Source organism: Mirounga angustirostris, unplaced genomic scaffold, assembly GCF_029215605.1.
Source record: "Mirounga angustirostris isolate CCGP_5_RB_7025 unplaced genomic scaffold, mMirAng1.0.hap1 SCAF_3, whole genome shotgun sequence".
In the NCBI taxonomy this organism is placed as follows: Eukaryota; Metazoa; Chordata; class Mammalia; order Carnivora; family Phocidae; genus Mirounga; species Mirounga angustirostris.
Genome location: NW_026991711.1, coordinates 187709853 through 187722753, shown reverse-complemented (window position 1 = coordinate 187722753; position 12901 = coordinate 187709853). Strand labels below are relative to the sequence as shown.

The following is a 12901-nucleotide window of genomic DNA, read 5'->3' as shown; positions in this document are numbered from 1 at the left end:
AGAGATATAACATTATATTTTTGTACATCAAATATAAGGTTATATTTTGCAAAAAAAAAAAAAACTAATGATGTAATGTATGGTGACTACCATAACATAATAAAATAAAATTTTAAAAAAAAGGCACAGCATATAGCCAATGATCTTGTAACAGCTTTGTTATGGTGACAGATGGTAGCTACACTCGTGGTGAGCACAGCACAATGTATAAAGAAATTGGATCATTATGTTGTACACTTGAAACTAATGTCACATTGTGTGCCAACTATACTCAAATAAAAAAAGTAAAACAAAAAAACACTGTACAGATTGCATGTAAAGACATATATATATAGCCTCTTAATTCTAGATTCAATGTTTGCCACCGAAAATCTGCTTGGTTCTGTCATCTCCTTCTAAGTAGACAACTTTCAGGAGTTAGCAAAATCCTTGATTTTCACCTTTTCTTCTGAAGCTGCATTAGCAAGGAGATTCATGGGTGTAGGGAGAGTTTACAACGAAGGGCAATGCACTCTTTGATCAAACTCACTGATTTCATTAGAACAGTACAAGATTACACAATGACCCTTAAATTGAAGCAGGATTCTGGATGCCTGAGGAAGTGGGATACTCTTTGCATATGGTAAGCTGACTGCTGAGACAATCGATAAATGAATTTGCACAAAGTATGCTGACTTCTTTGGAAGGAATTTTATGAATACAAGATTTAAGACTTCTTATACAATAAACAATGCAATCACAAGTAATAATAAAGTAGAACCAAGGGTACTAGAGTAAGAAAATGTTATTAATCAATCAATAAACCTGTGAATTATATACAAGACTGTACTAAGTAATGAAAAGAAATTTTAAAAGACACCATCCCTGTGTCAGAGGCATGTAGCAACTGGAGACAAGATATATTAAAAAGTGGTGTTAAAGCCAGACATCAAAAATACTCAACAATTCAGTCCAACCTCCCTAGTCATCTGCTTTCCATATTCAAACCCAATTCAGCTAAACACACGTCCCAATCTTCCAAACCCACACATTGCAATACACTCCTCTCCTCCTGAAATGCTTTACCCTCATTAGAACAACCTGCAAAATCTCAGGGTGTCTGGGTGGCTCAGTCGGTTAAGCGTCTGCCTTTGGCTCAGGTCATGATCCCAAGTCCTGGGATGGAGCCCGCATCGAGCCCAGCGCGCAATGAGCTCCTTGCTCAGCAGGAAACCTGCTTCTCTCTCTCCCTCTGCTGCTGCTCCCCCTGCTTCTGCGCTCTCTCTCTCTGTCAAATAAATAAATAAATAAAATTAAAAAAAAAAAGAACCTGCAAAATCTTACCTGTCCTTCAGGTTTCATCCCAAAAGCTTCCTGCATCCTTAGAAGTCTTTTTAATCTACATACTCCCTTATGATTTTGCATAATTCTTCTCTATTATGGTGCCTTCCCTACTATTTTTTAGTTCTATATTTGTCTTATTCTTCCTACTGAGGCAGGAGTAACAGAAAGAGCAGAAGTTGTGAAAAACCTAGATTTAAATCTGAACATTGTCTAACCCTGACCAAACCAAACTACCTTTCATAAGCCTGTTTCCAAACACACAAAATAAAGAAATTATTAAATATCTTGCATTACTTTATTTTTTTAAGATTTATTTATTTTAGAGACAGAGAGAGAGCAGGGGGAGGAGCAGAGAGAGAGGGACAAGCAGACTCTGCACTGAGTGCAGAATCTGACACAGGGCTTGATCCCACAACCTTGAGATCGTGACCTGAGCCGAAATCAAGAGTCGGATGCTCAACCAACTGAGCCACCCAGGCACTCCACATTACTTCCTTTAATAAATAGGGTGTGTGAGGGGCGCCTGGGTGGCTCAGTTGGTTAAGCGACTGCCTTCGGCTCAGGTCATGATCCTGGAGTCCCAGGATCGAGTCCCCCATCGGGCTCCCTGCTCAGCAAGGAGTCTGCTTCTCCCTCTGACCCTCCTCCCTCTCATGCTCTCTGTCTCTCGCAAATAAATAAAATCTTAAAAAAATAAAAAATAAAATATAAAAAATAAAAATAGGGTGTGTGAGACAGAAAAAGAGAAAGAGAATGTAGAAATGTATGGAAATAACAAAAAAGGACAGTAAAGTAGCAGTTATTAGAACCATATTCCATATGTTCAAAAAGAGGAAAGATTGAAAGGGTTAAGAGACATCAAAGATATTGGGGCACCCGGGTCGTGCAGTCAATTAAGCATCCAACTCTTGGTTTTGGCTCAGAGAGTGATCTCAGGTCTAGAGATAAAAACTATGATGCGTAAAATGAAAAATACATTGGATGTGACTAACACCAGATTAGACACTACTAAAGAAAAAATTAACAAACTTGAAGATAAAGCAATAGAAACTATCCAAAATGAAAAGCAAAGAAAAAAGACAGAAAATTTTAAGAGCACATCAGTGAGCTAGGAGACAACTTCAAGCAACCTAATATATGTGTAATTAAAAATCTGTAAAGTGGGGAGGGGAAGTGGAGAAAGAAAAAATATTTGAAAAAATAACAGCCAAAAGTTTTCCACATTTGATAAAAACTATAGAACCATAAATCTAAGATTTCCAATGACACAAATCATACACACAAAAAAGAAAACTATACTAAGACACATGATAGTTAAATTGCTTCAAAGTAGTTGAAAGGGAAAATTGTAAAAGCAGCAAAGAAAAAAGACACATTAAGTATAGAGAAACAGAGATAAGGATATCAGATCTCTTGTCAGACACAAGCAAGGTAGAAGACAGTGAATCAAAATCCTTATAACAGGGGTGCCTGGGTGGCTCAGTCAGTTAAGTGTCTGCCTTCGACTCAGGTCATGATCCCAGAGTTCTCGGATCGAGCCCTGAATCAGGTTCCATGCTCAGCGGGGAGTCTGCTACTCCCTCTCCCTTTGCCTGGAGACAAGGCTTGCTTGTGCTTGCTCTCTCTTCTCTGTCAAATCAATAAATCAAATCTTTAAAAATAAAATTTTGGGGGCGCCTGGGTGGCTCAGTTGTTAAGCGTCTGCCTTCGGCTCAGGTCATGGTCCCAGGGTCCTGGGATCGAGCCCCACATTGGGCTCCCTCTTCTGCGGGGAGCCTGCTTCTCCCTCTCCCACTCCCCCTGCTTCTGTTCCCTCTCTTGCTGTGTCTCTCTCTGTCAAATAAATAAATAAAATCTTTAAAAAACATTTTTTAACAAAATTTTACAATTCCCACAATATTTTTAAAAAAAGAATAATACATCAGGACTAAGTAGGGTTTATTTCAAGAATGCAATGTTAGGGGCGCCTAGGTGGCTCAGTCGGTTAAGCGACTGCCTTCGGCTCAGGTCATGATCCTGGAGTCCCGGGATCGAGTCCCGCATCAGGCTCCCTGCTCAGCGGGGAGTCTGCTTCTCCCTCTGACCCTCCTCCCTCTCGTGCTCTCTGTCTCTCATTCTCTCTCGCAAATAAATAAATCTTTAAAAAAAAAAAAATTGAAAAAAAAAAAAAGAATGCAATGTTAGTTCTAATATCTGAAAATCAACGTAATTCACCATATTAAACTAAAAATGAAAAACCATATGATCATCTCAGTAGACTCAGAAAAAGCATTTGTGAAAATCCAACTTCATTTCTGAAAAAAACTCTCAGCGAACTAGGAATAGAAGGAAACTTCCTCACTGACAAAGGGCATATACAAAAAGTCTACAGCTATCATCATACTTAATGGTGAAAGACTGAGAGCTTTCTTCCTAAGATCAGAACAAGACAAATATGTCTGCTCTCACCACTTCTATTTAACACTGTACAGGGAATTATATCCAGTGCAATAAGAAAAAAAAATAAAAGATTAGAAAGGAGAAGTAAAACTGTATTCACAGGTGACATAATCTTTATATAAAAAATCCAATGGAATCTATTTTTAAAAAGCCAATGGAATGAGTGAGCATATCCTAATTGACAGAGAAGATCAATGTACAAAAAATCAATCATATTTCTATACGATGGCAACATCAAAGATAAAAATTTGAAAAACCCCCATTTCAAGAGCATCAAAAAATATGAACTACGTTATGCTGCACACCTGAAACTCATGTAACATTGTATGTCAACTATACTTCAATTAAAAAAATAATAAATTAGAAAATAATATATGAAATACATAGGGATAACAATGACAAAAGATGTACACGATTTGCCCAGTGAAAACTACAAAATATTGCTGAGAGAAATAAAAGAAAATCTAACTAAATGGAGACTATAGCATATACATAGATTGGAAGACACAACATCATTAAGATGGTAATTCTCCTCAGGGCACCTGGGTGGCTCAGTCAGTTAAGCGTCTGACTCTTAGTTTTGGCTCAGGTCCTGATCTCATGGGTCGCCAGCCCCACATCCAACCCCACGCTCAGGGGGAGTCTGCTTAGATATTCTTTCCCTCAGCCCCTTCCCTACTTGCATGAGCAAGCACACATGTTCTCTCTCTCTCTCAAATAAATAAATAAATTTTTAAAAAAAAAGATGGTAATTCTCCTCAAACTGATCTATAGATACAATACAATCTCAAATTCTCAAGCAGACTTTTTGGAAAAGCTGACAAGCTGACTCTAAAATTAATATAGAAATGAAAAAGACCTCAAAGAGCCAAAATCTGGAAATAGAACAGCAAAGCTGAAGGACTTACCCCATCTGACTTCAAGTCTTATTATAAAACTATAGTCATCAAATCAATGTAGTATTGGCATCAAGCCAAATAGATCAATGGAACAGAAAAGAATCCAGAAATAGAACACATATATAAGATTCTCAACCTACTTAGAAGGCAATTTATTGAAGGAATAGTCTTTTCAACAAATGATTCTAGAACAATTGGATTCTATATGTGAAAAAATGAACTTTAATCTATACTTTTTACTATACACAAAAATAACTCAAAGTGGATCATAGATCTAAATCTAAAACCTAAAACAAAAACTCCTAGAAGATAAAATATTTCAGTGGTATTAACTAGGAAGAGATTTCTTAAAGCAACAAAAACGTCAACAAAAGAAAAAAATTATAATTTGGACTTTATCAAAATTAAGAGCTTTTGCTCTTCAAAAGACACTTACAAAAGAATAAAGAGACTAGGAAAAATATCTACAAATCCTATGGCTGAAAAAGAATTAACATCCAGAATTTATAAAGAACTTCTAAAACTCAGTAATAAGAAAACACAGAACCCAATTAAAAATGGACAAAAGAGGGATGCCTGGGTGGCTCAGTCAGTTAAGTGTCTGCCTTCAGCTCAGGTCATGATCCCAGGGTCCTGGAATCAAGTCCCGCATTGGGCTCCTTGCTCAGTGGGGATCCTGCTTCTCCCTCTGCCTCTGCCTGCCATTCCCCCTGCTTGTGCTTGCTCTCTCGCTCTCTCTGACAATAAATAAAATATTTTTTTTAAATGGACTAAAGATTTAGACACTTCACCAAAGAAGCTATATGGATAACAAATAAGTTCATGAAAAGATACTGAGCATCACTAATCATTAGAGAAAGACAAATCAACACCACCATGAGATACCACTACACATCTATTAGAATGTCTGAAGTTAAATGGCTGACAAGGATGTGGAAGAACTGGACCTCTTATACATTGCTGGTGGGAATGCTAAATAGTACTTGGAAAACTCTGACCGTTTCTTTCAAAGTTAACCATACCATATAAAGAGAAATAAAAGTATATGTCCACACGAAGATTTATACACAGATTTTCATAGCAGCCTTCTTTGTTACCAGTTAAGAACTGGAAACAACCAATATGTCCATCAATAAGTGAATGATTTAGTAAACTGTGTGATACACTCATACAAAGGAGTATTACTAGCATTAAAGAAGAACCAACTACTGATGCACTAAAACACAAATGAATCTCAAAATAATTATGCTGAGTCAAAGAAGCATAACTACATGCTGTATGATTCCATTTATATAAAATTCTAGGAAATTCTAGGAAGTGAAAATTAATATAGTGACAGAAAGATCAGTGGTTATCTGGGATGGGGGCCAAGGAGCCAGGGATATGAGGAAAGCTTTGGGGGTGATGGATATATTCACAATCTTATTTGTGATGATGACTACATACACATGTCAAAACTTAACAAATTGGGGGCACCTGGCTGGCTGTCAGTGGAATGTGCAACTCCTGATCTCAGGGTTATGAGTTCAAGCCCCAAGGTGGGTGTAGGGAATACTTAAAAAGCTTTAAAAAAAAAAATTTTTTTTAACTGAACAAACTGTACACCTTAAATACATACGGCTTATAATATGTCAACTATTCCTCAGTACATCAGCTTTTAAAAAATATAGTCTTAACCAGTAATTAATATATCCTTCAAATACAAATTGGGCCCTAAATAATTAATGTAAAATTATTCCCTATTAATACCATGCATTTTAGTCATAAAATTCAGAGGGCATCCTTACTTCCAAACTATTAATAAAGACTGATTTAAACTGGCAAAATTCAGTAAATCATAAAGAAAACAAATGTCTTAATGAAGCAAAAGAGCTCTGAACAACTCAAATTTATTTTTTCATTTAAAAAACTTAAAATAGGGGCGCCTGGGTGGCTCAGTCGTTAAGCGTCTGCCTTCGGCTCAGGTCATAGTCCCAGGGTCCTGGGATCGAGCCCCAGATCAGGCTCCCTGCTCCGTGGGAAGCCTGCTTTTCCCTCTCCCACTCCCCCTGCTTGTGTTCCCTCTCTCGCTGTCTCTCTGTCAAATAAATAAGTAAAATCTTTTAAAAAACAAAAAAACAGGGCGCCTGGGTGGCTCAGTTGGTTAAGCGACTGCCTTCGCCTCAGGTCATGATCCCGGAGTCCCGGGATCGAGTCCCACATCGGGCTCCCTGCTCGGCGGGGAGTCTGCTTCTCCCTCTAACCCTACCCCCTCTTGCGCTCTCTCTCTAACTCTCTCTCTCTCTCAAATAAATAAATAAAATCTTTAAAAAAAAAAAAAAGACTTAAAGTAACTAAAAAGAATAACAAATCATGTCAATTGTTGCTTTTATTTTAAGTAGGATTAAATAAAAATAACAATGTGCTATTATCTCCTCTCTGGTATTGTAACTGCTACTATAGTTTCATATTCAATCCCTTAAAACAGATTAAAGCAGACCATGGCAAAGAGAAAGAAGCAACTGTTTCCCATGTGGAGAAATGCTCTCTAAATGAGAAGTTAAAGAGAAATGTCTGGGGCCTTTCTCTGAATCCCTCCTAGCACCTAGACAATCACTACAAACCTCTCTCCCTCATCAAAGCCTAATGGGACTTAGAAACAATCCAATTTCATCAAAGGAAACCTGCCGAGGAACCTCAAGAGCAGAGTTCCTCAGCATCATATGATTTTCTGCCTCCTCCTGGTTTGGGTACCCAAGCTCTCCATTCTACCAGATACTCCAACAGTATTTTCCTTCATTTTAAAGATTTTTTTAAACTTCCTACTGTATCAGCCTACTTCATTACTTGCCCTTTTCTATATAGTCCCTGTAGTATTTATGTTGATATGCTCATGCCCAGCATTTATGCTGAAATCAGAACCTGATTCAGAGAAGTAGCATGATGCAGTGCTGTGGAAGGAATATGGGCTTTGGAATTAGACAGACATGGGTGCATACTTTGGTCCTCCCACATATTGCCTTGACTTAAAGTAAACTCCCTGAGCCTAGTTTTCTTATCAGTACAAGAGTCAAACCATCTTTCTCACTGGACAACAATTGGTATTAAATGGCATACGGCATGTGAATTATTTGACACACAGGAGGGGAGAGGGCTCCAGAAATAATAGCCTCCATTCTCTTGTTTATTTTCTAATTAGAAGGCATTTTCTGAGGCAAAGTACCTCCATCAGCCCTTATCAGCCCTAGGTGTCATCAGTGACATTTTCACTGTACTTTGTGCCCATTAAAGGCCTTCCCTGCCAGTGTGAACACTCTCTCTTGTCTGCCGACATTAGTGGGTCCCACAGGCAGCTGTTATTAGAATGTAAGAAAGGAATTAAAAGTATTTGGATGTTGGGGCGCCTGGGTGGCTCAGCCAGTTAAACATCTGCCTTCGGCTCAGGTCATGATCCCAGGGTCCTGGGATGGAGCCCCACATTAGGCTCCCTGCTCTGCGGGGAATGTTTTTCCCTCTCCCTCTGCCTGCCACTTCCCCACTTGTTCTCTCTCTGCCAGATAATAAATAAAATCTTAAAAAAATAAATAAAGTAGTTGGATGGTACTCCCATGTTCATAGCAGCATCACTCACAATGGCTAAAACATGGAAGCAGCCCAAGTGTTCATCAACAGATGAACGGATAGGCAAAATGTGGTATATACATATAATGGAATATTATTCAGCCTTTAAAAAGGAGGAAATTCTGACTTATGCTACGATATGGATGAACCTTAAGAATATTATGCTAAATGAAATAAGCCAGTCACAAAAAGATAAATACTGTATAACTCTACTTCTGAGGTACTCAGAGTACTCATAATTATAGAGACAGAAGGTAGAATAGTGGTTGCCCGAAGCTGGGGAGAGGGAATACAAAGTTGTTTAACAGACATAGAATTTCAGTTTTACAAGATGAAAAATAGTTATGGGGGTGCCTGGGTGGCTCAGTCGGTTAAGCGTCTGCCTTTGACTCAGGTCATGATCTCAGGGTCCTGGGATCGAGCCGTGTGCATCGGGCTCCCTGCTCAGCAGGGAGCCTGCTTCTCCCTGTCCCTGTGCAGCTCCCCCAGCTTGTGCTCTCTTGCTCTCTGTCAAATAAATAAAATCTTTAAAAAAAAAAAAAAAAGATGAAAAATAGTTATGGAGATGGATTGTGGTGATGTTTACACATTATGAAAGTAATTAATACCACTGAACCATACACTTAAAAATGGTTAAGATGGTAAATTTTACCACAATAAAAAAGAAACTAGAAAAATAAGTTCTTTGGACTAACAGTTGACTAAACCTGACCACTTCCAGCCTCAATGTGAGGGTTAATCGTATAATTACAACTCGGGGCATCAAGTTCTTGCTATGGTTCCAAATAAAATGCTATCTGAAAAGTCCTTGTCAGATCCTTCTATGTCCCATAATGTGACACAAAGGAGCATCTCGTGCAGCTCCACCACCCTCCATTTAATAAAGACAACAAGAATGCTGGCTGTCTCCCTGACATCACCAGTATGGCACAGATGGCTGGACCTCAGAGGGATCTATGGAACCATTCCAGGCCCACTCACAGTCTGACTTGTGCATGTGCTCAGTAGTATTTGCATGAAAATGAACTTCACTTCCCACAGCAATTCCCCATATAAAACAAAAAATTTTTCTGAAGATTCAAAGGACATTCTAAAAACTGGATTCTATAAGGCTAGTTCCACAACACTGCAGGAATCCAAAGTCTAGGACAAATTGGGAAACTGCAAATAAAAATTTACAAATCTCCCCCACCCAAGAAAATGCTTTGTTATACTTTTTTGTACTTAAAATATTGAGCCATCTCAAAATCATTTTCAGTCCAATACCCAAAATCAACTGGTCCGAAGGCATTCTGAGATGAGTACTACAAGATGTGGTACAAATAATGATTCTTAAAAAACATTTACAGCAGGGGTGCCTGGGTGGCTCAGCCAGTTAAGCGTCTGCCTTCGGCTCCAGTCATGATCCCAGGGTCCTGGGATCGAGCCCTGCGTCAGGCTCCCTGCTCGGCGGAGAGCCTGCTTCTCCCTCTCCCTCTGCCTATCTGTGTTCTCTTTCTGTCAAATAAATAAAATCTTTTAAAAAAAACAAACAAACAGCATTTACAGCAATAAAACTCAAATGCACCAGAAGCTGGGGAGGGGGGTGGTAGAAATAGGGAGTTGTTCAATGGGTACAGAGTTTTAGTTTTGCAAGATAAAAAAGTCCTAGTGTAAATATAGTTAACATCACTGAACATACACTTAAAAATGGTTAAGAGGGTAAGTTTTATATTATGTGTTTTTATTACTACAATTAAAAAGAAACAGTCACAGGGGGACCTTGGTGGCGCAGTTGGTTAAGCTTCCAACTCTTGGTTCGGCGTCCAACTCTTGGTTTCAGCTCAGGTTGTGATCTCTGGGTCTTGAGATCAAGCCCCACCTCCAGCTCCAAACTCAGCAGGGTCTGCTTAAGACTCTCTCCCTCTTCCTCTAACCCTCCCTCCCACCATGTGCTCTCACGCGCGTGCTCTTTCTCAAGTAAATAAATAAATCTTTAAAAAAAGTCACAGAAGTTAGTGCCCCAGCAGTCATACTGATGCAAAAATATTTCAGATCAACTAACTTCTACTGTCCAATACTAACCCCTAAAATTCCTTTTGTCCCAACTAAAAAAATAAATAAAGTGGACACATCTCGCTGGTAGAACATGGAAGCTTCTCTAACTACAATAAAGCTGAGGGAGCATGTTAAGGAAATAAGAAGACAATACAAATACTAAGCAATGGTAGAAATACAAAGCAGACTATTTAAAACCAATCTGTGTCATCCCCATCTGCAATCCAGCCTAAGTCTCTAAGTAAAACTGTATAGAGACTTCTCCTTGTTCCAAAAATAAAGAAAAACTCCTCAACCTGCTTACAAGGCCCACCACACCTCTCCAACCCCCTCTCCCACCAGATTCAACACTCTTCCTGTTCTCTACATAGAGCTGTACCCTAAATCCCCAGTCCTCCCCATGAACCCCACCATCTTTGCCCTTGCTGTTTGCTCTGACTGGAACACTCTTCCTTTCCCGTGCATCCTTCAGATCTTAGTTCAAATGTCTTTCCAGTGACTTCCCTAAATCAAATAGTGTCACTGTTGCAGTTTTACATTCATGTGATTATTTGGTATCATCTGCTAAAAACAGGGGCCAGAGATGCATTCACTCTCCCCCCCCCCCAATTTCCAAGGCCAAACACGGTGTACCCAATAAGCAGTCAAATATTTGTTGAACAAGTGAATATAGGGCACTAAACCTATAAGAAAGCAATGAAACATCCTAAGAGGTTTCCTTAATGAATCTTTGGAGGATGTCCAAATCAATTAAGCCTAAAATCCCTATTCAACTCTTAAGAAAAAAAAAAAAAAACAAACATTTCTCTGGCCCTTCTATGTCCCTAGGCAAATGCTGAGCATCAAAGGCTGATAAGTAAAACACACAAATACACACACACATCGTAGATAAAGCAGAATTACTACTTGCTGAGCAAATTGTTTTTGGCATTTCTTGATACAATGCCTGCTACATAGGGGGCACTCTGGAATACCTGTCAAATGAATAAAGAGCAACATTTCACAAGATTCGTAAGTATATATGAACTAGTAACTAACTCTACTGAAAACTGTGGTGACACATATAAAAGTAAGACCGTCACAGAAGCAAAGGAATGAATCTCTTAAGTGGGAAAGCCCCCTACTATAAGCCATATTTATTTAGATCTCAAACAAGAAAAATGCCAGATTTGTATTAAGAGTGAAAGAAATAGATACTGCAATCAAGTAATCGTAGAGCTTTAAATAAAAACTACAAAATGTCACTTGGAACTATTTCCCAAAACCCTTAAAAACATAAGAAACTATTTAGGATTTCCTGTCCCCTCCAACACAAACTATCTATACTTTAGAGATATAATCCATAAACATAATACAGAAAACTCCAGCCCACACTGATCTCTCCTCCCTCTGATTTTGCATTTAAACAAATGCTGCTTTATAGTTTTCCCAATAATAACAATCTATACACTCTTATTTTATATCCTTTCACATAACACAGGGGGTGCCTATTAAATACTTACTGAACTGATACGAAATTATACTGCGTTAAATAATGGATTTTGGTACAGAAATTCCTGCAAATGTCATTCCTGAAGATTTTTCATATGCCTCAGTTTTAGCTTCATCATTAGATTAAATATAAAGTCGTTATCCAACAATGTTCAAACAAGGTTTAGAGTTTTCTTAGTACCACATCTACAAACTCAATTAAGGGAGGTTTTCAGTGTCACGGTATCTTTTCACATGTAAGTCAAAGATATTAGCAACACCTGTCCCTACTTTCTTCAACGTAGCAAATTTCTCTTGAAATTTTTCCCAAACTTAATCAGTCCCAGGGAGAGTTCCTCCTGTAGAAAATTGGAAGACACAAAATCTAAGCTACATGATACTAACCGCACATCGCTAAAAATAGAAAACCTAATCCCCGTTAAAGGATCAGTTCAAAATGTTCAATTACATGAGTCTCCACGATCAACAAAGCAGATAAAATACACCACTCTGGAAAGCGCAAAGCAGCAAGCAAACAGCAAGTATTCTAGTTAAGTGGCTGCTGTTCAAAGCTGCTCAAACGCTCCATCCCTGCCAGTCCCGAGCATCTGTATCAGGATCCATGAGAACGCGCCCACAGGGGACCCGAGCCTCGGGAAGCGTCCTCTCTACAGCAACAGGCTCTGTTTAATTCGGGTTTTCCTATCCGCGCCCCTAAGACGGCTACAAGGGGGGGGGGGCCGGGGGGCCGGGCGCGAGGAGCCGAGCCTGGCAGGCCGGGTCGGCGGAGAGCTGGGGGCTTGTGGTGGGCAGGGGCGACGGCGGACTCGGGCAGCGGTGCCAGAAGTGGAGGGCGCTCGCCCGGGGCCGCTGCCGCAGGTGCCCCGCTAAGAGCTGCGGAGACCCGGCAGGCCAGACCCGGGGCCGGTCCAGGAAAGGGGTCGAGGGGAGGCGCGCGGGACGGGGGCGGGGAGGCCTCACCGTTGCTCCCGAGAGGCTGGCGCCGCGGCGGTCCCGCAGTTGCTAAGGAGAATGCTCTTCCGGGTCAGGGGCGCGGCGGTATGGAGAGCAACGGTGGCCGGAAGGGGCCAAGAGCGACGCGCGCAGCAAGAGCGCGGCGGCGGCGGTGGTCG

At 39.9% G+C, this 12901-nt stretch overlaps 1 protein-coding gene across 6 annotated transcripts in view; it reads right to left on the bottom strand.

The window, feature by feature from the left end:
• The window catches only part of DIS3L2 (DIS3 like 3'-5' exoribonuclease 2), a 353809-nt gene extending 340919 nt beyond the window's left edge, over positions 1 to 12890 (bottom strand). For 3 of the 6 annotated variants that reach the window (XR_010410345.1, XM_064587247.1, XM_064587243.1), the window contains exon 1: positions 12750 to 12841. The gene's annotated coding sequence lies outside the window, so the exon portion shown is untranslated. Of the gene's footprint in view, positions 1 to 1080; positions 1268 to 12749 lie in introns of those variants that run through there. The other 3 variants (XM_064587244.1, XM_064587246.1, XM_064587245.1) reach the window with 2 other exon arrangements.
• Positions 12891 to 12901: the final 11 nt, after the last annotated feature.